This window comes from Leptidea sinapis, chromosome 20 (assembly GCF_905404315.1).
Source record: "Leptidea sinapis chromosome 20, ilLepSina1.1, whole genome shotgun sequence".
Taxonomy (NCBI): domain Eukaryota; kingdom Metazoa; phylum Arthropoda; class Insecta; order Lepidoptera; family Pieridae; genus Leptidea; species Leptidea sinapis.
The window spans coordinates 3,221,660-3,242,662 of NC_066284.1; the positions used below are offsets into that span (position 1 = coordinate 3,221,660).

At 34.3% G+C, this 21,003-nt stretch overlaps 1 protein-coding gene across 7 annotated transcripts in view; it reads left to right on the forward strand.

Annotated features, from left to right (window-relative positions):
- LOC126970325 (protein N-terminal asparagine amidohydrolase) overlaps positions 1–21,003 on the forward strand; it is a 135,926-nt gene that overhangs the window by 79,668 nt on the left and 35,255 nt on the right. For 5 of the 7 annotated variants that reach the window (XM_050816173.1, XM_050816174.1, XM_050816176.1 and 2 more), the window contains 2 exons: positions 7,909–7,957; positions 17,004–17,054. The gene's annotated coding sequence lies outside the window, so the exon portion shown is untranslated. The remainder of the gene's footprint in view (positions 1–7,908; positions 7,958–17,003; positions 17,055–21,003) is intronic. The other 2 variants (XM_050816177.1, XM_050816178.1) reach the window with 1 other exon arrangement.

Genomic DNA, 21,003 nt, shown 5'->3' on the forward strand with positions numbered 1-21,003 from the left:
TAGTAGTGAGGCGACAAATTCATAGTACCTACCTATTTATGGCGACGATTAATTATTGTTATTCAACTTGTTTGTCAAAATTGCTGCTAGATTTCTTCTTGTTTGCGTTACTGAAGACTGCTTTTGTGAATGTTGAGTATTTTAAAGTAATTGAACATATTGACGTTTATCATCGCAGCAAAGTTGTTCTTCTATGGGCTCACTTATAGTAAACTGCAATAGTTTGTTAGTCAAAATTTGATATTTGTCGTTCCTATATAGTTAGATTACTATTAAAAAGTTATCATAATTTATTTCATTGATCTAGTCAACTAATATCTCTGATTTGTTTTTTCAATCGAATATTTCTCTTGTGACTTTTATTCTACAAACATATATTTTCGTGTTCACTGCATCACAAGTTCTTATTGACGGATCACGATTTCGTATTAGCCATTCATCTTCAAATCCACCGCGTGGTCAGTGCCTGTCTGTTCCGGTTTAAGGTTCGTCTAATCTTCAGTTAAATCTCGCATGTGTTAATGGTCGTGTTTTATTTTGTTTTACACAAAGTGGGAGCTTTTAGGTTGTCGGGTATCTGCTCACTATAATTGAATAAGCGATGCGTGAGACCTCACAAAGTTAACTGACGTGCAGCCCAGTTGTCCTAACGATCGGGTCTTCAGATTTTATCTTCGTATTGACGTTTCAATACCACGTGCTTTGTTTGATATCGTTGGCATATGAATGACATTGATTTGCTTGTGATGCTTTATTGAGATTATTCATTTTTTTTTTGATAACATGGATGTTTTCGTTATTTATACTACGGATGCCTGAACTTGGATCAGCGTAATAATAGATCTTGCTGTAGTATATTTGCCACTTACTAAATGCCCGATTACTACCGATTCTATTAATGCATAATTTGATACTCAATGTCGCAAACTACCACAGTGATATCTACTACTGTAATGGATACGATAAGAAGAGTGAAAAATCTAACATCAGTCGCACTATAAAGTACATATTTGTCGATTTCTTTCGATTCTTATTCCATAAAAATTAAAGAACTTAGGTATTATCTCACCAAATTTGTTTTACTGAGAACTAAACTATGACTTCCAAAATTGTGTTTTTGTGATTTTTCCGCTTGTTAGTAGAGTTGCAGGCTAACTTATGTTTCTACTTCCTGTGTTACCTATCCAGCGCTTATTCACCATAAGTTCACGGGTATTCTAATACAATAATTATAGCGTACTTTTAGTTAATCGGTCACTGAGTTTAAATCGCGATCTTAGTCATTGTGTCACTATTATCTTGAGTCATTGGGCTTAAAATCTGTTTACTCGCCTCTACTCATTAGTGTTGAAAATATAGAAGCTGTCCCATATTAATTTCGCTAATCACGATCATTTGAATACTAAACGAATTTTTAACATTCCCATAGAGTCCGTTGTCGATTAGTTTTAATTTATTCTAAACTCACACAATCGGATTTCGATAGTTGTCGTACCATTACCGGTTTCTTTCATCGTATTCTCTCGTAATATATTAATCAAGTTCTATGATCAGTTATTCTGTCGCGCCGTGTCGTTTATTTTAATTGTATTTGGTGATGATATTCAAGCTTACATTTCCATTATCGTTTGAAGAAACTGCCTTTACGGTACATGAATTGTTATAATCTCTTAAGGATTTGTTGACCTCTTTGAATATCTTAATTATTTCGTAAACAGAAAAGTTAAAATTATTTTATTTTAACGATTAGAGTACGGTACCGTACGGTTGTACGGTACCGTACTTTACGGTACCTTTTTGTCAAAAACGTCTTATAAAAAATGTTTTTAGGGACTGATACACGACACTTATCATACTGTCGTGGTCACTGTTATGAGCAGATAGTATCGAGTACTGCTTAACATCAGATTTGCACGATCTGTCACTTATTCTCATATTCATAAAAAACAACGTTCATAAAAAATCGTCTACAGTATTTTTATTGAGCAAAGGTATAAAAAACATAACAGAAACGAACGTGTTTTAAATATAAGACAATACTCAGTAAATGTATATTGTGATGATGAGCATGCTATGATTAATGAGTTCAGCAAGCTATAACGATAGACAGGACTGGCCGGTACTGGCGAAGCGAGCGATGCTCAGACAATATTGTCTCATTTCTCACTAATGACCTATTGAATATCTGCTATACGGTGTACACGCTCTTTCACTTGTATGCTTTCTAACGTAAACACTGTTTTAATTAAAGATTTGTTGTGATTTATCGCTAAATTATAGAGGTATTCGTTGCACATCCTATTTGTGATTGTAATTTATGTTTGATAGTTTAATAAATCATTATAAACTCGAATGTATATTTTTTGTTGTAGTCTCCAACAAATAACCCATAGACTTCAGAATATACACGACATAACGTTCAAACGTAACATTATGCTAAACTTGACGGAAACTCATACACAATAATTTCTACTTTCGTCACGGCTTTTAAATATCACAATTTTCAGTGATATTTTTGACTCGCATTTTCATCTAAGTTTGCGTTAAGCTTTTCATCCATATTTACTTTATCAATTTGTAAACAAATATATATACATAGATGTAACGTCAATTTTTTTATTCAATAGCTCTAATAATATCGTTTATTTCATATGGGTTTCTATCATCCGTGAAAAGGAAAGTTCAAACCGCTCAGTTTAACCAATAACTGAATGATACACAAATATCATTATAGGTCGCACGCGAAATCCTTAAATAACTACCACAATTTTTGCAGCACCACAATCTTTCACGAACGTACAATTACCATTGTAGCGTATCATTTCACAAAACTCATGCGGCACACGAGACAACGGAATTACTATGATTTATTTCGTGTTTCTATACCAGCTATCTATATAATCGAGACAAATTACTCAATGCGTGCGATGTTGCTCCTCCAAACTCTATTGTTCTTACAACAATGTTACTCTTCAAAAATTTTAAACGTGCCGCGACTTTCACTGTATACGTGACCCTTCAACGAGATGACAGGTATTTTTTTGTTTTTGACCTTCTTTTAAGTTAGTTAGTAGTTTAAGTAGTTTTTAACTTAATATTATTTTTAGGCAATACTTATTACATGTAGTTAATTTGCAGCAATCAGCTTTATTTACATTTTTATTTTCATATTTGTCACAGATTGTTGTGATTTTCGTAGACTGTGGTAACTTCGTTTTAAATTCTTCTGAGGCATTAAATTTTGTGAGAAAAGTAAAGTTGCTTGGTACAAAAGTGTATTTGGATTTGAACATTTTAAAAATGTTTTTACTGTGATTTTTGCAAAACTAGCAACTCTTAGTAGTATTTTGAAAATATGTCAGATTTAGTTACTTATAACAAACATTTTAAAATGTGTTCACTAATTTTCCACATTACAATGACGATTAGAATGTTTATATAAATCAGTGATAACATTCACAGAACCATTAAAGCTCTTAAAAATTAACGTAATTTATTTCATTTCTTAGATTGACTTTTCAATATAAAATTGTATGTTATAACAGAACAAAACACGTTGTACTGTTCTTGACTTTACAAAATTATTATAACTTTACGTATCACCTTTATCGGATATCGGATAGACATTAGCAGCTATAGATTTTATTTCAGTATTTCTAACGTTATTGCTCGTTGTATGTTCGTCTAGACAAAGTGGATTGCCATTAACCTCAGCGGTTTCGTCATCATTTTTATTTGGTTCTGTGAACCCACATTTTGTAATACTAAAGACGTTATTGTTGTCAGCTTAAGCCAAGTCGTTCAACTGCTTGTGATAATGGATTTTTTTGCATGAAGATTTAAGAAGTGTTGACTTAAATGAGAGAACTTTTTCCTTCTAATGTTTGAGTTATAATTTGGTAACGTAACTTGCTCATTGTCAGTATTATAATCCATAAACATTATCAAACTAACTGATTCGTCTATAACTACCATTTTTGGTTTTCTACTTTTTAAGGATTATGCAGTTTATCAAAGTATGACTGGGCGAGGCGAAGGCGAATTTGAATTTTGTTAACATATTTTTTTATTATGTATAATAATATTATATAACAAAATGACGTAATAGTTTTTTTTGATAAGGTTTTTTTAAAATAGCTATTTTTTTTTAATATTTATTTATAAACATTGTCCGTTGAAGTTTCACTGCTACCATATGACCCAGCACAAACTTTGATTTTATTTCGTAATTTCATTTCGTTCTTGAACAATTTTATAAATTAATATTTTATTTTACTTAAGTCGTGTGGTCTTTAAGCACACTCTTTTTTAAGTAGTTTCCAGAATCTTTATTTGCTAAGGTTTTCCAACGCTTCATTTTAGATACCTTTTTTTTCATGTCTGGTTATTGGTTTTAATATCAAAAACCTCCACGGCCTCTTGATCTCAAATATTTTGAATGGCTTTTTTCACTATTTTAAAATGCCCTAAATATGCTTACTCAACTTAATGAATGCTTGGTAATATTCCCGCATTTCTAGTGTAGTATCATAATGTGCAGAATTAACTTGATCACAGTTGGAAGGCTTGCGCTCTTCGTAATTATTTCGGTATCTATTGCGGGCGCAGTAATGAAGATATCGTCTGATCTTTATTGCTGTGCTGAAATATAGAGAAATAGTCAGAGTTGGTTGGATTTATAACGCGCGGCTTGCGCGTTGACGGCAGGAAATTGTTACAGGTAAATGCGATGCTGTTGATGCGGTATGTGTTGTATTTTCCTAGTTAACAACGGTGCTTCATAAGATAATGGACGATAAGAGCAGGACGTTCAGCTGATGGTAATTGATACACCCTGCCCATTACAATGCAGTGCCGTTAAAGAATATTGAAAAACCCAAAAATTCTGAGCGGCACTACAACTGCGCTCGTCACCTTGAGACATAATTTATCAATTATAATTTCACTAGCTACGGCACCCTACAGACCGAAACAAGGTAGAGCTTACACATAACTGCTTCACGGCAGAAATAGGCGTCGTATATATGATGATTTTACACTTGAAAATGTTTCTGGGTGAAAGAATTATTAAATAAACTAATTCCATTTCTTCTTTAATGTAAAGGTAGTTATGCATACGCCTTAAACGAATCGAAAACTATTAGTAATTAATTTGAAGTATCTATTAGTTATGAAAATATAAAAAAAAATTAACAAAAAAACAACCGGCTTCAAAAACACTATTCCAAAACAATAGATATAATGTGCACTAAAAAGTATAAAAATAATTGCGTATTTTTATACAATCTAATTAATTAATCTAATTCTAGTTACGATTATTGTTATTTTTGGAATCGGTGTCCTTCCGCCGCGACCCGCTCTCGCCTCTCGCCTCCTCACGACTCAAGCACATCTCACCTCTAACTATGTATGTAGTAACAAATCTTTTATTGAATAAGGCGTTACTTTGCGGAAATCCATAATTATACAAATTATTTAAGTTTTCTTTAGTGTTAATTCCGCCAATATTTGTCTTTAAAACAATTCGACACGTGTTTCGCCTCTACACGAGGCATCCTCAGGACGTGTTGTCTCGCCAAAATCTGGCACGAGACTCGAGAGTCTCGTGCCAATTTGGCAATTAAATAATTTGTGTAACAAATCTTGGTTGACACCGACTCCATTTAATTAAAACGATTTAATTAAAACATTAAAATATTCCCGGGCAGGCATTTAATAGTGAGCATTGAAAGCCGAGATAAATGAAATTAAGCATTTAACTCATCTCCGTAGGCCGTTCATTGGACGCGACCCACCGGCGTGCATTAATAATCGTCTGTAATCAGTTTCTACGACGACATGGCCGAGGCGACACAGTTATATAACTGCTTGATTTGTTCACCTAGGATGGTACTTGGGATTTTAACGCTCCGTTGATTATTCTATTGTTGCTTTCGTGGAGTTATTCCTGCTCGATTGAGAAATGTTTCTGTATGACTCCACTCTATATTCGACAAGATTTGTTGAGCCTCCACAAAAATCTACATTCCAACATAGATTCCCTCGCTTTGGTATCTTAGATAAACATAACATATCTGGACGACCGAGCCTTGCTCGGATTTTTAGAAAGGAACAAAACTTGAACAGAAAAAAAAAATTCATAGGACATCTGGATTCGAATCGGAGTCTTCTGCTTTCCGGATCACCCAATGTCCCATCTGAGCTGTTTATTATAGTCTTGTATATAGTGGCGAAATTTACCTTTGTTTTCTAATGTTATTGTAGCTGTTTCTCATTAAAAAATCGGATAAAACTACATTTAGAATCGAAACCTAGCTAGATTGACTTCTCGCCCGCGAAACTACCTGTATACTAAATTTCATTCAAAGTCAAAGTCAAAGTTTTTATTTGCATAAATATGTTAGATTGATGTTACATAAATTAATATTATAGAGTACATGTTTGCCACAATTATGACGTGCAAATTTTACAAAATACACTTCTAAATCATTATATACAATACTATCATACATTAAAATGGTTGGAGCCGTTTTGGAGATTCAGATTATATATATATATATATATTATTTATATACAAGAATTGCATTGTTGAAATATATAAGATAATAGAGGTTAAAGTATGAAATTGCCGTTTTATTGTAATAGGTACTTCGAATAGACATAGAACCTACATAGTTTGAGATTTTTGAATGAAACTTTTGTCACATGGTACCTATGTAGTTCTTCTTTCTTTTAAAAAACATTCGATTATCGACTTTCAGATGTTTTTTTTATTCAGCTTAGACAAGAAAGATGGATACTTCGAAAATTCATAACAATGTGTTGCTCATATAATGAAATAGCAAAATTAGACATATATGTTCTTGATTCGAGATTTTCGTTGTTTTTTAATATACAAAGTTAAATAATTAAATAGATTAGGAATTTTGTAGTTTATCTATGACAAATTCTTCGCGTGCCTGATTTTTAAAATCTTATTATTCAAGCTGTGCGACCCTGTGTGGGATTGCAATGAGATTTAAATGTAATTTAATAAGGCCATTATGCTAGAGATTATTGTAATCTGTTTGGATTGCGTAAATAAATAAATATTCTAAATAACGTTGAGAACATTGTTTTGCAACACGCAGGCAAGTCTCCAAGTTTGAGGATTATGTTTATGGGTGATATTTGAAATCTTGGCTTGGAGATAATATTATCTGTTGGGTACTGTGTGACAGCACTGGTTACAGCCTATCTGAAGATAGCCGAAAAAGGAAGTGGAAGAAATAAATGAAATGAGATATTGTTGGTTTATAAATGAGTATTTCAAACAATATATTCTTAGGAACTGATATCTAGTTGGCTTAGTTAGTTAATATAAATGAGTATTTAAGGAAGAAGGTAAGGAACCGAGCCAGAGCTGCACTACGTGGGTTATGCATACCAATATCGTAACGCTTTTCAAATAATTTTGCCATAATGTTATCTAAAAGGATTTATATTTATAACAAAGTCGTGTTATTAACTGATTGATCATGATCTTTGGTTTGTTGGATGTATCTCCTCTCCTAATAGCAGTATAAATCTTAAAATATAAAAAAATGTGATCAAAAAAGAATATTTAATTTTCTGTGTATTTTGTATGGATTGATATTTTGTTGTCATCTCGAGAGTGAAAAGGTTTCAGTGATTTGAATTGAAGCGTAAGTTAAACCGTTTGTTTGTTCACGCTAATCTCAGAAACTTCCAAACCGATGCGATTTTCATTGATTATTGTGTCAAAAAATTGAAATCTTCGCGAGCGAAATCACGAACATCCGATCGTAGTCAAATAAAAAAAAAAAATTTAACATATTATTTTTATTAATTTAATTAGTAATTTGTAATTTGAAACTGCTTATAAAAAAAGCATCCTCTTTGTTTCAGTTCTTTGTTATCCTGAATGTCGGCGCACAGTCTTCATGATTGTATAAATGTAAGTCACAAATTATATGATGTTAATTAAATCAGTACCGTCCCTTCGCAAACCAATGGCGCGCTGAGAGAGAAGAAACCGAATGTAACATTGAAAATGGTTATCCGTTTCAAAATCAGCTGTTGAGCCAATTCGATTTACTTATTTTTTAATTGTTACGGAAGGAAGGCAGAAAGAGAGGAATAAGTCTTGTAAGAGGTTTGTCGGCCTTTTAGAAAGGTGTACGCGCTTTCATTTAAAGTACCCATGGCGTATTGTCCTGGAATCATAGCTAGAATTAGTAACAAGATTCTATTTTTCTAGTGTTACAGCTATGACAATCACAATTTGAGCAAAAACGTCAGGTAGAGCAATGATATTTAATATTATAATATCATTGAGGTAGAGTCGTTATTTTCTAGTTATTGTTTATTATTTGATGACCCTTGTCCTACGGCACGGACATAGTCATACTTCTTCTTCGCGTGCCTCTCCGACTAGCGAAGGTTGACAGTCAGCTTTGTAATTTTACTTTTGTCCTTAGCGAGTCGAAATAGTTCTGCCGCACTCGCGATTCCTGTCCACTTTCGGATGTCATACTAAATAGATACAAAATAGAGTTATACGTGGTTATACTAAAATGATTTTGAAAAGTGAATACTCGGAATGCTCAACAACACCATCGTATTAATGTGACAACCGGACCGAAGGCAAAGTAAAATACCTCCTATTTTCTGTAGACAGAGTAGTCATGCACCTTTCATGAATAAAATCTATCCTATTTTGGCAAAATTTTTTGTTGGTCGAACCGGATGTAGTGGTCTGGAAGGTCCGCTATGTGCACAGTATGTAACTGACTTCTGTCTGTGTTTAATAAGTTTGCCCAATGTAAGACAGGTCACAGTCATAGTCCAGTTAGACAACCGCGTCTTGCAGAATATTACAAATTGTTGGATCTTTTTGTGTCGCTTGAAAATAGTATTAATTGAAGCTCGTTTTAGGATCGTACGTGGACACCTTCTAAGTTAGTGCTTCTAGATAATATGGTTCATGGAGGCCGAGTGTTGATCATGTGTTGTTGATGTGTGTTCTAGTGTTGCGAACTTCGAGATTATGACATATAAATATAGTGTATTAAGACCACAGTACAGCAATAATGAGACGCCTGTGATGTCTGATCTCAATTGCATATAATTGTATCTATCTAGATGTATGTCACGTAGCTTCATGATCCGAATCATCAACTCAATCTTAATATAATTATGCAAATTAACATAATTCCATTATAATAAAATGTGATAATTATTCAAAACATCTTGCTGTGAATACAAATCGTAATGCTTTGTGATGAATAGAACGTAATGTATATCTTGGATAAACCCAAAATAAAGGTTAAATAAAAAAGTTCTGCTGTTTCCTGAATACTTTCAGAACTGAAGCACTTCTTTTCGAATAGGCTAACTTGGATCGATTGATGGGATTACTAGAATTTTCTTAATTTATGACACAATTTATCTAAACGATACGACGACAATATACGAACCGAACATAACTTGAACTTTCCTCTATGCTAAGCAATTTGAGTGATTTTTCTTGATGAAAGTTTCCTTATAAAGATGGTTTCAATGCTAGACACTTTATCGTAACTTAAGACCAGATGGTGTTACAGACTATAATCGACCAGCCAATCTTCCTCTATATCATCTTCAATCTTCCCCTATATCATCACAATCTTGTTATTGAGAGTGAGTGATGTGTAGCAAGGTCAAACTATTTCAATCTTGTCTCAAGTTATTAAGTCTAGAAGCTCTCTTTACTCAGGCCTTCATTGCTGAGTATACTCCCATTATTTAGTCGAGTCTCGGAGAGCTGATCGCTAGATTCGGGGGTCTTGTGCCAAAATTATGGTTTCTTGTATGCATTACTTGCATTATTACCTGGTCGGCCCAAGGAGCAGGTATTCCGACCAACGAGGTCCACGCCACGCTCCTTTCCACTTTCAGACTTCGTAAAACTCGTCATTTCATTAATTCAAGGACACACAAGAACACAATTCACAGGAAATCAAAGTGCTTAACCGCATTGCCTGTCTTTGTATTTATCAAGTTCCAATCTGTTATTTTTTTTAAATTTCTCCAAATAAAGCCTATTTCGATCCTTCCATTTCAACACCATTTTACCGCGACAATCCATTCTCCCTGAATTTTGTCTCCTACATTACCTACACGAGCTAAATGGCCGTATCTGAGTGAATCTTCTCTCTGTGCTCAAATTATTATTGGATTAGGAGTGAATGCCTATATCTAATATAGATCGTTCGACTCGTCGAAATCATTCAGCTCTCCTAGTTTCATTTTATGTGTCATTCCAAAGTACTATATGTCTGATATCGCATTTAAGGTTATTTATAAAGTCTAGTATAAGATTCCCTTAATTCATCTCAGCCCTATTTCAACCCACGGCGATAGTTTTATCATTAGCATCAACAGCTCCACGGTGGTTCGGTAATCGATTCATCACGGCCGAGTGCAAGCAATATGTAATTATCTACGCACATCGTATTGTGTATGAACTGTGTAAGGGGGCCATCAAATTACAGCTCTCCAATTATGTATGGTCTTTCTTTTTAAAATGGGATATGGCTATTGCAGTTCAAGGAATGATAAATATTGTCAGTTTCAGTGGTTGGCTTTCGCCATTCAATTCAATCTTCCTTTTAGGAAGCTTTTTAAAAAAGCTAGTTTTGGAAATATTTCTTAGGTTAAGCACGATTATTAACCAGATTTCAGACTGAATTTCAGATGTTATATGCCATAATTAATAACAGTAAGAAATTAAGTTGGTATTTTAGTACTGTAAGTATTTGCATAAGTACACAAAGTTTTATTAGTGTAAAGAGAGATTTTGCAAATAAAAATTAAAGATTCATGTTACATAGTATAATACTACCGACATTTACCAAACATAGGTAACTGGGGATTAGAGAATATACTTGTACTAACAACCTATCAATAAATAAATCAATTCGAACATTATGATGGGGCCTATATTGTTTGCATATTTTAATTAACTTAATCGCCTTTCTAATGTCAAAGATATTTTTGTCTTATAATTAATATGCCAGTATTTATTGAAACTTTGAATCGATTATTCAACTAAAGCTTTACTTTGACAACTATGCTATTGTTGGTTGTAGGTTAAAACCAAGAACCATAGTTAGTAGATCAGTAGTTTTTGAGTTTTTCTTAGACAAATAGATTCTATGAATTACCTTTATTGGTTTCGGTATTGTTTGTAGAACACAAAGAATATATTTTTCAATTTGTATTGAATTTACAGTTTTAACTTTCTTTTTGTTTCTTGTTCACCTGATGCAAGTTGTGCATTTTGCGCCACTGGACTGGTAAATCTGCCAATTCTGTAAATGTACTTCGATCTCGCTATAGCGACAAGCTCGGTGGCGTACTTGGTAGTTTTATACTCGATAAAATAATTGGTTAAGTTTCGCGAATCTTCCTTTTTTTCTTAAGTTAAAATTAGATTTTGTGGAAAATAAAAACCAAAAAATGAAATATATTCTTAAATACGTTTCTTTGAAATCTTTTAATAAGTCAATTAAACATTTACTAGTGCCGAGTTAAGTATTTTTGGTGCTAAGGCTCACAACCAATGTTAATATGTATTCGGCTGGAACACTTAACCCGTCAGTGGCATAGGTCAGGCGCAACATATCCCGGTCATACATTGAATTACTCAACTGATTCAAATAGAATACGCTTATTGCATTGCGAAAGCCAACACGTCTCCAGTCACGAACTTTGTTTTAATTCACGTGTGAGAAATGCACTTATTGAAATACATGCTCATGCTCTGCGATTTGGCGGCGTTGAATTTCTATTTACTGAATGTATAAACTTTACATGTATCTCTGCAAACCGGGGACACCGTTTTTCGAAATTGGTTAAATATGTTCGTCCGTGGCTAGTACTGCCTCTAGATAATCTCTATACCTCTGTCCCATCATAGCAGTGCTTTTTATTCTGTTCCGGTTGGAAGAGTGTTAACGCTGATGCAATAAAAGGCACTAAAGACATTTACAGTTTCAAGGGAACGGACGCAAAGTACATAATTCGATTTAGTTCGTGCCTTTCCATAGTATTTGTAAAATAAAATGTAACCGCCTCAAACCGCCAAGAGAAATATGGGCGCAAATAAACTTGTGATTCTCCACCGCCAACGGGTGCCGATACGCAAGCGCTCCTTCAAATATGGTAAATGTTACACTTTTAAAACGGCGCATAGAAATTGTCATTTTTTTGTATCAATTCGTAATGATGATCGCAAATTCAATGATACGTATTAGATATAACTTGTAACACTCTACCCGTTGCTTTTTATTGCCAGGTTTCTCAATTGAACGTTTTCGTTATTTTACGTTAAGGCGGTAAGGCCTCATTTAGGCCATTAAGGACAGTAATTGGAAGCGTAACTTTTGTATCGATTTGTGTATGGGTATATAGGTATATATCGATAATGATAGACAATACAGGCTTGACAATATCTACCAAATATCGATGATATATTTTGTTCAGACTTGTCCAATGCAGTGAAGGGTTGACTTGCGTGTCCAGTGAAATGAAAGTACGCATATTCGTTATATTACACAATAATATAGAATATATACTGCATAAATTACATGTCTTTATAGTAAATTTATATGCATACTGCACAGCACACGCGTGGCAACATCATTAAATCAGCAGGTTGCCTATAAATAGTCAAATAGAGTTTCAATATAAATGAAGCTATTTTGACATTAGGTAGTATAGAGTTATATTTTACATATAATAAATACATCGTTTGAGGGTTCCATACCTCAAAAAGGAAAAAAATTATCCTACACTTTCGTCTGTGATCAGTTTCTTGTCAATAATGGTGAAATGTCGACACCTAATTAGAGACGTCGATAAAGGTCGATAGATATTTGAAGTGAAAACTTCTTTAGCGGCGTCGAGCACTTTTCTTGTGATGGGTATAAAATGTTAAAATCGCGTCAGGACACGTGACCTGATCGAAAATTCGTAAGTTGATTTCTCTGAGAGATAAACTTTTTATTGTAAAATAATTGTATAAATTGTCATTTTTGTGTACGAACTACGATAGCGCAATAAATGAATATTGTATTCAACCACATAAATGCTAGTACTTTTATACTGCTAAATAAAGCAATTTCTGCGAAATTAACCATTAACCATTCAAAAATGCACAGCGTTAATGTTCAAGTTTTCACTAGTCTCGTCACTTTTTCTCATAAAAAAAATAATGTTAAGAAATTTTTACAACTAGCTTTTCATATAAAGCGGTCAAAAACCAAAATGCCCGTAAATTGAACTTGAACTATACTATCTACTATACTTACTACCTTACTATTACGGTTCATGAGACTCACCCCGTTTACAGAAATGTAGACGGGCAGAGATCGACACACACTTGGTAATAAAAACGTGGAAGTTAACCCTCGTAATGGTCGTCCCATCTTGAAAGCTCGCGTGTTGAAACCGAGTACGTTACATGAGACTTCCTATTCATGATTTAATGGCTGCTATCACGACAATCTGACTGCTGATTAATGCTCAGCTGATACTGGCTATTGTCAACATTGATAACGGCTATCGATTACCGAGAAATGCCGTCGCATTTACTGCGAATCTTTTCTTTCAGTAGGTCTGTTATCAAGTATATTATTGACTCACGATACATATAGAAATAGAACATTTTTTCGTGATCAAATCGTCGGATTATGACCCTTATCTCAGCTGTGTCACACTGGTTTTACCTGTGTTTTGCTTATTATTGAATTGTAGTAATACATGTTGATAAATATGTTAAATGCTTACTAGAAGGCCTGTTATAGTGTGGAACATTACCGTTAAGATAACATGTTGCCGCCAGGTTTGGTCGCTGTTCGCGCATTATGCCTGAAGCAGCGGCCGCAGCCCCACCCTCGCCTCTCGCCTTGTCACGTGCGACACAAGCGCATCTCACCTACAACTGACTAACACCGACTCCAAAAATAACAATAATTGTAACTAGAATTAGATTAATTAGATTGTATAAAAATATGCAATTATTTTTTATCTTTAGTTCATATTATATCTCTTGTTTTGGAATAGTTTTTTTGAAGTTGGTTTTTTTCGTTAAAATATTTATTTTTTGATTTTAAGTGAATTTGAAGTACACTAACTAACAATTTGTCTAAATAATATGTGTAGATATACAAAATTTTTCAATGCAGCCAAGAACGTAAGCACTTTGCAATTCTGCAACAGATCGCACCCTTACTGTAAGTCGTTAAGGAGTCCCTTTGATCATCATATTCGACTACGACAATTACTTGACCATAACTATGTTATGGTAGATGACATAAATATCCAGATAGTATAAAAAAGAATTCGGCTGAGTATCGTTAATTTGCTCCTAAGAATTGAAGAGTTCTTTTGTCATGGATTCCGTAATCAGAACCTTACTAAATTCTCACCAAACTATCTCCGAAATATATCCTTTCCAATAAAAAAAGAATCATCGAAATCGGTTTGCTATACGTATGTCTAGCACATTTAAGACTTTTATGGTTTTCTCACGGGAAGCACCAGCTTTCAAATAAAAGAAAAGAATTATGAAAATCGGTTCACCCAGTCGTAAGTTTTGAGACAACAAACATAAAAATATGTATGCACTAAAAAGTATAAAACTAATTGCGTATTTTTATACAATCTAATTAATTAATCTAATTCTAGTTAAGATTATTGCTATTTTTGGAATCGAACACCCTCAGGCTCTTTAATTATAAATGTTTATTGTACGATATCACAATGTAATCCATATTTTTATATTTAAAAGAAAAGCCCACTGAGTTTCTTGCGCCCATTCTTCTCAGGTCTGAGACAGTCTCTTTTGAATGAGTGGTAGTTTTTGACGTTCAATAAGTGATTTTGAATCCTATTTTGAATAAAAATATTTGAATTTGAATATCGTCTCCCGAAAAGGTTCAAGGTACCTGTAGGTGTTATCATTTCAAAGCTAGACACCCCAATCAGATTACTGTATTTATGTATGGCACTCCTCCACAATGTAATGTTGCCACATAACTGGTATATGTCTGTGTATATTTGGGTCAGGTGAGTCGAACATCAGCGTAGTTAATCTGCGCGCTGCATCTAAATGTCATTTGTTCTTGCTGCAATTATTTGTGCTTTCTGCAATTTGTACAATTATTGTTATTTGTGCTAATAGCCATCAGCTCCTTACGGCTGTGGATTTATGAGGGAACAACTTTCTCCCAAGAAGGTGTTTCGGATCAAACTCGAGCGCGTCAGTGGGAGGCTCCTTTGCACAGGAAGCTGGCAAGATTATGGGTACCACAACGGCGCCCATTTCTGCCGTGAAGCAGTAATGTGTAAACATTACTATGTTTCGGTCTGAAGCGCGGCGCAGGTAACTACTATGCAAATGAGACTTAACATCTCTTAAGTCTCGAAATATGCCTCAAGGTGACGAGCGCAATTGTAGTGCCGCCCAGATTTTTTTTTAAGAATCCTGAGCCGCACTGCATTGCAATGGGTAGGGCGTATTGATTACCATCAGCTGAACGTCCTGCTCGTCTCGTCACTTATTTTTATAAAAAAAATACTAACCTATGCTTATGCTGTATGCCATTGCCGCAATGAAAATAAAAAGAATTTTCTTTTACATAATATCTTGATACCAATCGATAACTCAAATGAAATTAATATGCCAATATAAGTATATGCCAGTACACATGAATTTCGTGCATTTTAACATGAACGACTCTCTCGTATCTATCCAGATAACTAAATCACTTATACTGTTTTGATTCCTAGTGCAATCGTGACGCAATAAAACTCTCCAAGCACTAATGTGTTCTCAAACTTGCAAGCCCAGATTGTTATCTTAACAAAATCGATTATCGTAAATCGCAAATGGAGCCCATTGTTACCATAAACAGTGCTTATATGGGAGCGGCCGAAATAAATCACGAGCTAACCATATCTGAGGAATCGTAGACTATCGCTGGTATCGACCGCAGCCATCTAGATATTGGATATTACGCTATTGAATTAGCATTACCAATGTTCACAGTGTGTTCTGGGCCAGCGTATACCATTTGTCATGGTCGTGTTTTAATTTCTGGTATGGTGCGGATGTGGGTATGTCGCGAAATGCAGTCGTGCTAGATCTGGTGATAAGGATGTGTAATCTCCACATCGTCGACTGCGGCACGCATGCCACCTGTGGAACGATAGGAATTTTTAACGCTACCGCACTCCGTAACACGTAGTCTGTCCCCCTCTTATTTATTGCGTTTATGTGCTCATAACTCCTTTGAGGTTTCTATGATTTATTTATTTTAGGTTTAAGTAAGTCTAGTATTTGTGCACTGCATCATATTGCAAAGATTTTTTGTTTTATGGAAGACAAACGAGAATACGGGTCACCTCGTGTTAAGTGAACAACAGAGGAATCCCAGGAGCATTAATCCTATTCCAAGAAATCGCTAAAAAAGCGCATAATTGTAACTATTTCTTGACGGTTTAAATAAAGCTTATATTTTTTACAAAAAATAATGATATATCTACAGAATATGATAAAAACATCATATTTTCTTTACATTTCGATTTTTATAGACAGTGCGAAAAAAATTCACCAAACTACTCCTAATGCCATGTTAATTATTCAATCTAGATAAAAATTGTACGAAAATTTATTAATTATACACCAATACTATTTAACATGACATAGTTTTATAAAAATAATTCTTAATTAAAACAATGGCGATCTTGTGCGAGAGAGGTAACCTAGCTCCGCTCGATTCCTCAAGGCTCGGTCCCCAGCATAAGGAGACCTTTAAGGATTTTTGTCAATACTGGCGTTGTAAATGTAATGTTATTTTACTCAGTTAGTATAAAAACCATTGCTGCTACATAGTTATATGTGTTCATTATAAAACCCTATTATACATTAGTTAATTGATTTGTTTTTGTTACAGGCGGCAAAGCGACCTGAATGATCTACCCAACAACAACTCCACCGATTAAATGTGAGTTATTAATAATAATTATAAATGGCTGATGAAAAACAACTTAGCCTCGCTATACCATTGCCATCACTTTAATGATAGACATTGATACTAGGTTTGTACTGCCATTTGAATTGCATCTGGTTTTAGTTGTCCATAACTAAGAGAGCTGTTCTTGCTATACATCAGCTTGGCTTTTACCAGTGGGAGGTTTCCTTTGCACAGGAAGCCGTCTAGATTATGGGTACCACAACGGCGCCAATTTCTGCAGTGAAGCAGTAATGTGTAAACATTACTGTGTTTCGGTCTGAAGGTCGCCATAGCTAGTGACATTACTGGTTAAATGAGACGTAATATCTTATATCTCAAGGTAGTCTCGAGCGCAATTGTAGTGCAGCTCAGAAGTTTTGGGTTTTTCAAGAATCTTGAGCGGCACTGCATTGTAATGGGTAGGGCGTATCAATTACCATCAGCTGAATGTCCTGCTCGTCGTGCCCCTTATTTTCCCACCCAACAACTCTGTCTTACATTCGTCTCTTTATACAGCGGGTTTTGTAAGTCCCAAATAGTCGGATATTTTTTAACTTCTCTTATGGGTTGTCCTGTATCAATTGCCGCCATGATTGTAAATAAAACGCGCACGCACCACCACACAAGGGGCGCACGACAAAATGAAAACCAATATGAAGCTTCATACAAATTGCGCCGGTCGAGTCCGAACGCTGCAATATGAAGCCTTAGACGTAGAGCGACCAAAAAAACTGATTTAATTGTATGTTTATTTCACCTTTGATCATGTTCATATATTTTTATGTTTTATAGTTAAATTCCTTAAATATTACAAAGAATAAAAGAAATTTTATCTTTAAATTGTATTGAATTCAATCATTTGTAGTACTGTTACGTCTTGGGTATCATAGTTACCGCAGACCTGTATAACTGGACTGGCTGTTCCATATGTTTGACAACAAATTTTTTGTGCCTATTTGAAGCGCCACTCGTAAGCGTCCAGAGAACTAAATTTGACGTATAATACAATTGGCTGCGTAGGAGCGTACAATACTCTGAAGTATTTCTGCATTTTGAATTAATTTCGTTCGTTTTGCGTGTTATTTATACTTCAAGAATCAACGTGATAAAGTACACAATTTTTTTATGTAAATGTTTCCCACCTTCTATCAATGTTTGCTTCAGTTTGTCTTCACTAGTTTTAGTACCACAGACTCTCGCTACATGGCCAACAGCGCCGAAATGGCGAATATCAAATAGGCACAAACACTACGACAGCCGCCAGTCCAGTGGTATATAGTAGAGGTCAGTGATAGTTACTATATCTGAATTATGTTATACAGTGTGGACAGTGTCACTTGGTACATAAATATCATCAATAAAGATATCACTTCAGACTCTACTAAATGAGAATTTATCGACAAGCTTCTTCACAGCGTTGAAAAATCATAAATCATTCATAAACAAACTGCGATCTAATTAGGCGAAAATAATATATTTCTAACGCTGATAAGACGATGCATCGGAAATGTAATAAATGTTGCCCTGATTATTGTATAGCTTGATAACAGACCCTCATTCATCACAAATATATCTTAGTTACGAGTCAAAAGATAAGTAAATGCTTTTTTATCTATTGTAAACTCATATTTAGTAACTTAATAGGAATATTCTGATGTTATTACGTATAATGATTTCGTGAAAACGAATGTAACTGTCTCTTACTTTATTTACTTATCTTCACTGATACCTGGTAGAATTATTGGTACAAGGAAAGTGAATCACTTTCAGTCACGATTATTTTATGCTTCTTTTACTTCTTCAAAATTCTTTTAGAAGTCTTTTATGTTCCTTCCGATCAGCACTAAGTCTAGAATATACCGGATATTCTAGACTTAGTGCTGATCGGCCTCTATTTCTGATAATTGCTCACTAAAGACATTTTATTCAAAATATTTATACTGCTTAATACAAAAACATGAAGTAAAAACTACCACTACGACGAAGTGTACTAAGAATACAGCAGCAGGCAGGATTTCCTCGTTGGATCTTGGTCTTGGAATCTGATCCTATGTCTCCTCCGGCTTACCTTTGTAGTATTTAATTTCTTCACCAATCGTTAATCACTTATTCTGTCAATAGCCGAAACTAGCGTAGAATACTCTTCGTCTAGTAAACAAACTGTGTCAGAATCGGCGAGAATACCTAATAATATTATAAATGTGAATGTAAGTTTGTTTGTTACGCTTTCACGGCTAAACCACAGAACTGAACACGGCTAAACTGAACCGGTTTTCATGAAATTTAGTACAGAGACAGACAAGCGCTTCGGAAACGATATAGGCTACCTTTCATCGCGAAGAAAGGCTTGGTGGGGTTGAAATTTGCATGAAAGTTCGTCACTATCGAAGATAACACCATGAAAATTTGTATTTAGGCATTTGATAAGACATAAATAAATATTTGCTCTAGCGTTTAAAATTAAGACCTGTGTGGGGATGAAAAAGAGGGATGAAAGTTCTATAGTTGTCAGCTTATAAAAATTTATTACCCATAGCAGTTTTTTGTGTATTATTTGTAAAGTCAGTATATTAAAAAATAAAAATGGCTGCCCAAAGTAACTATTGCACGCGGACGAAATCGCGGTAAAAAGCTAGTAATTAATAAATACACTACCATCAATATTTCAATAAGTGAATCCAAGTTTTATCATTTGTAACTGTTGTGATTTGCAGTTTCTCCCGAAATCGAGCTAATGATAAATAAATTATAGTCGGTACTCGGTAATGCTTGATTATCATCGCTCGGCAAGTCTGCTTTCAAACTTTGTTAATTATTTTGATTTCGCTTACCGTGCTTTCTTTTTCTTTTAAGTCAATCATCGACTGCTCGTTAGTTGAATGATAGTGAGGCTCACTAAATGGTTTGTTACCAGTTTCGCTCATTATTTGTCTATAGAAATGACGGCGATCGAATTTTCATTTTAACTTCGAGTACTGTGAACTTTCAAAAACCTAAATTCCGATCTTTAAATCCGCACAAGTCAACCTGAAGCATGGGTTATCATTGTTTCTACCGCACCAAAATTGTAGAATTTTAAAGAAGGATAGATACAGGTACAAAAACAGGTATGCAGGTATAATACAAGGTAGATATTATGTACAATAAAAAACGAATAATCAATTTAACTTTTGTGAAGACATTTACGTTGTTCTTTGATTTCTCTTCCATGTATTTTCCGTTTTATTTCTTATATAATAATTTTGTTTCTTCTTTTTATTATATCGATTATATTGCAGTAGCCTTCACCTCAAACTGCCTTCTATTTCCAAAAAGTGTAGGTTGAGTACTTAACAACAAATGACACAAATAGCGAGGTTAGTACGGCATGATAAAACAGACACACCATACATATCGGAGTCAAAAACCGTAACCACTGGAGTACCGCAGGGAAGTATATTAGGTCCATTGTTGTTCATAACATATATAAACGATTTCCCTACGGTAACCAACCATGAGATGATTTTATTTGCTGACGACAGCACAGGGATATTTATAGGTGAAAATTTAGATTCTTTTGAAAGTGACATTAATATTATATAGGCAATATTATAAACTGGTTGACATGTAACAATTTAATCATAAATCGTCACAAAACTAGCATAATGACATTTGTAAATAGACGCAATAAGAAAGCATTGAACATTAATTATCTAAGTAAAAAAATATCTGAAATAACACAAACAAAATTATTAGGCCTACATATTGATGATTGCCTAAATTGGAAAACCCATATTGAAAATTTGTGCATGAAGCTAAATAGATTTTCATTTGCATTGCCCATGCTGTGTAAAGTAGTAAACCAGTCCGCAGTGTTAGTAGCTTTTAACGCATATGTCACATCAAATATTCGGTACGGGATCATATTTTGGGGAAATTCCACAGATAAGGATAGAGTCTT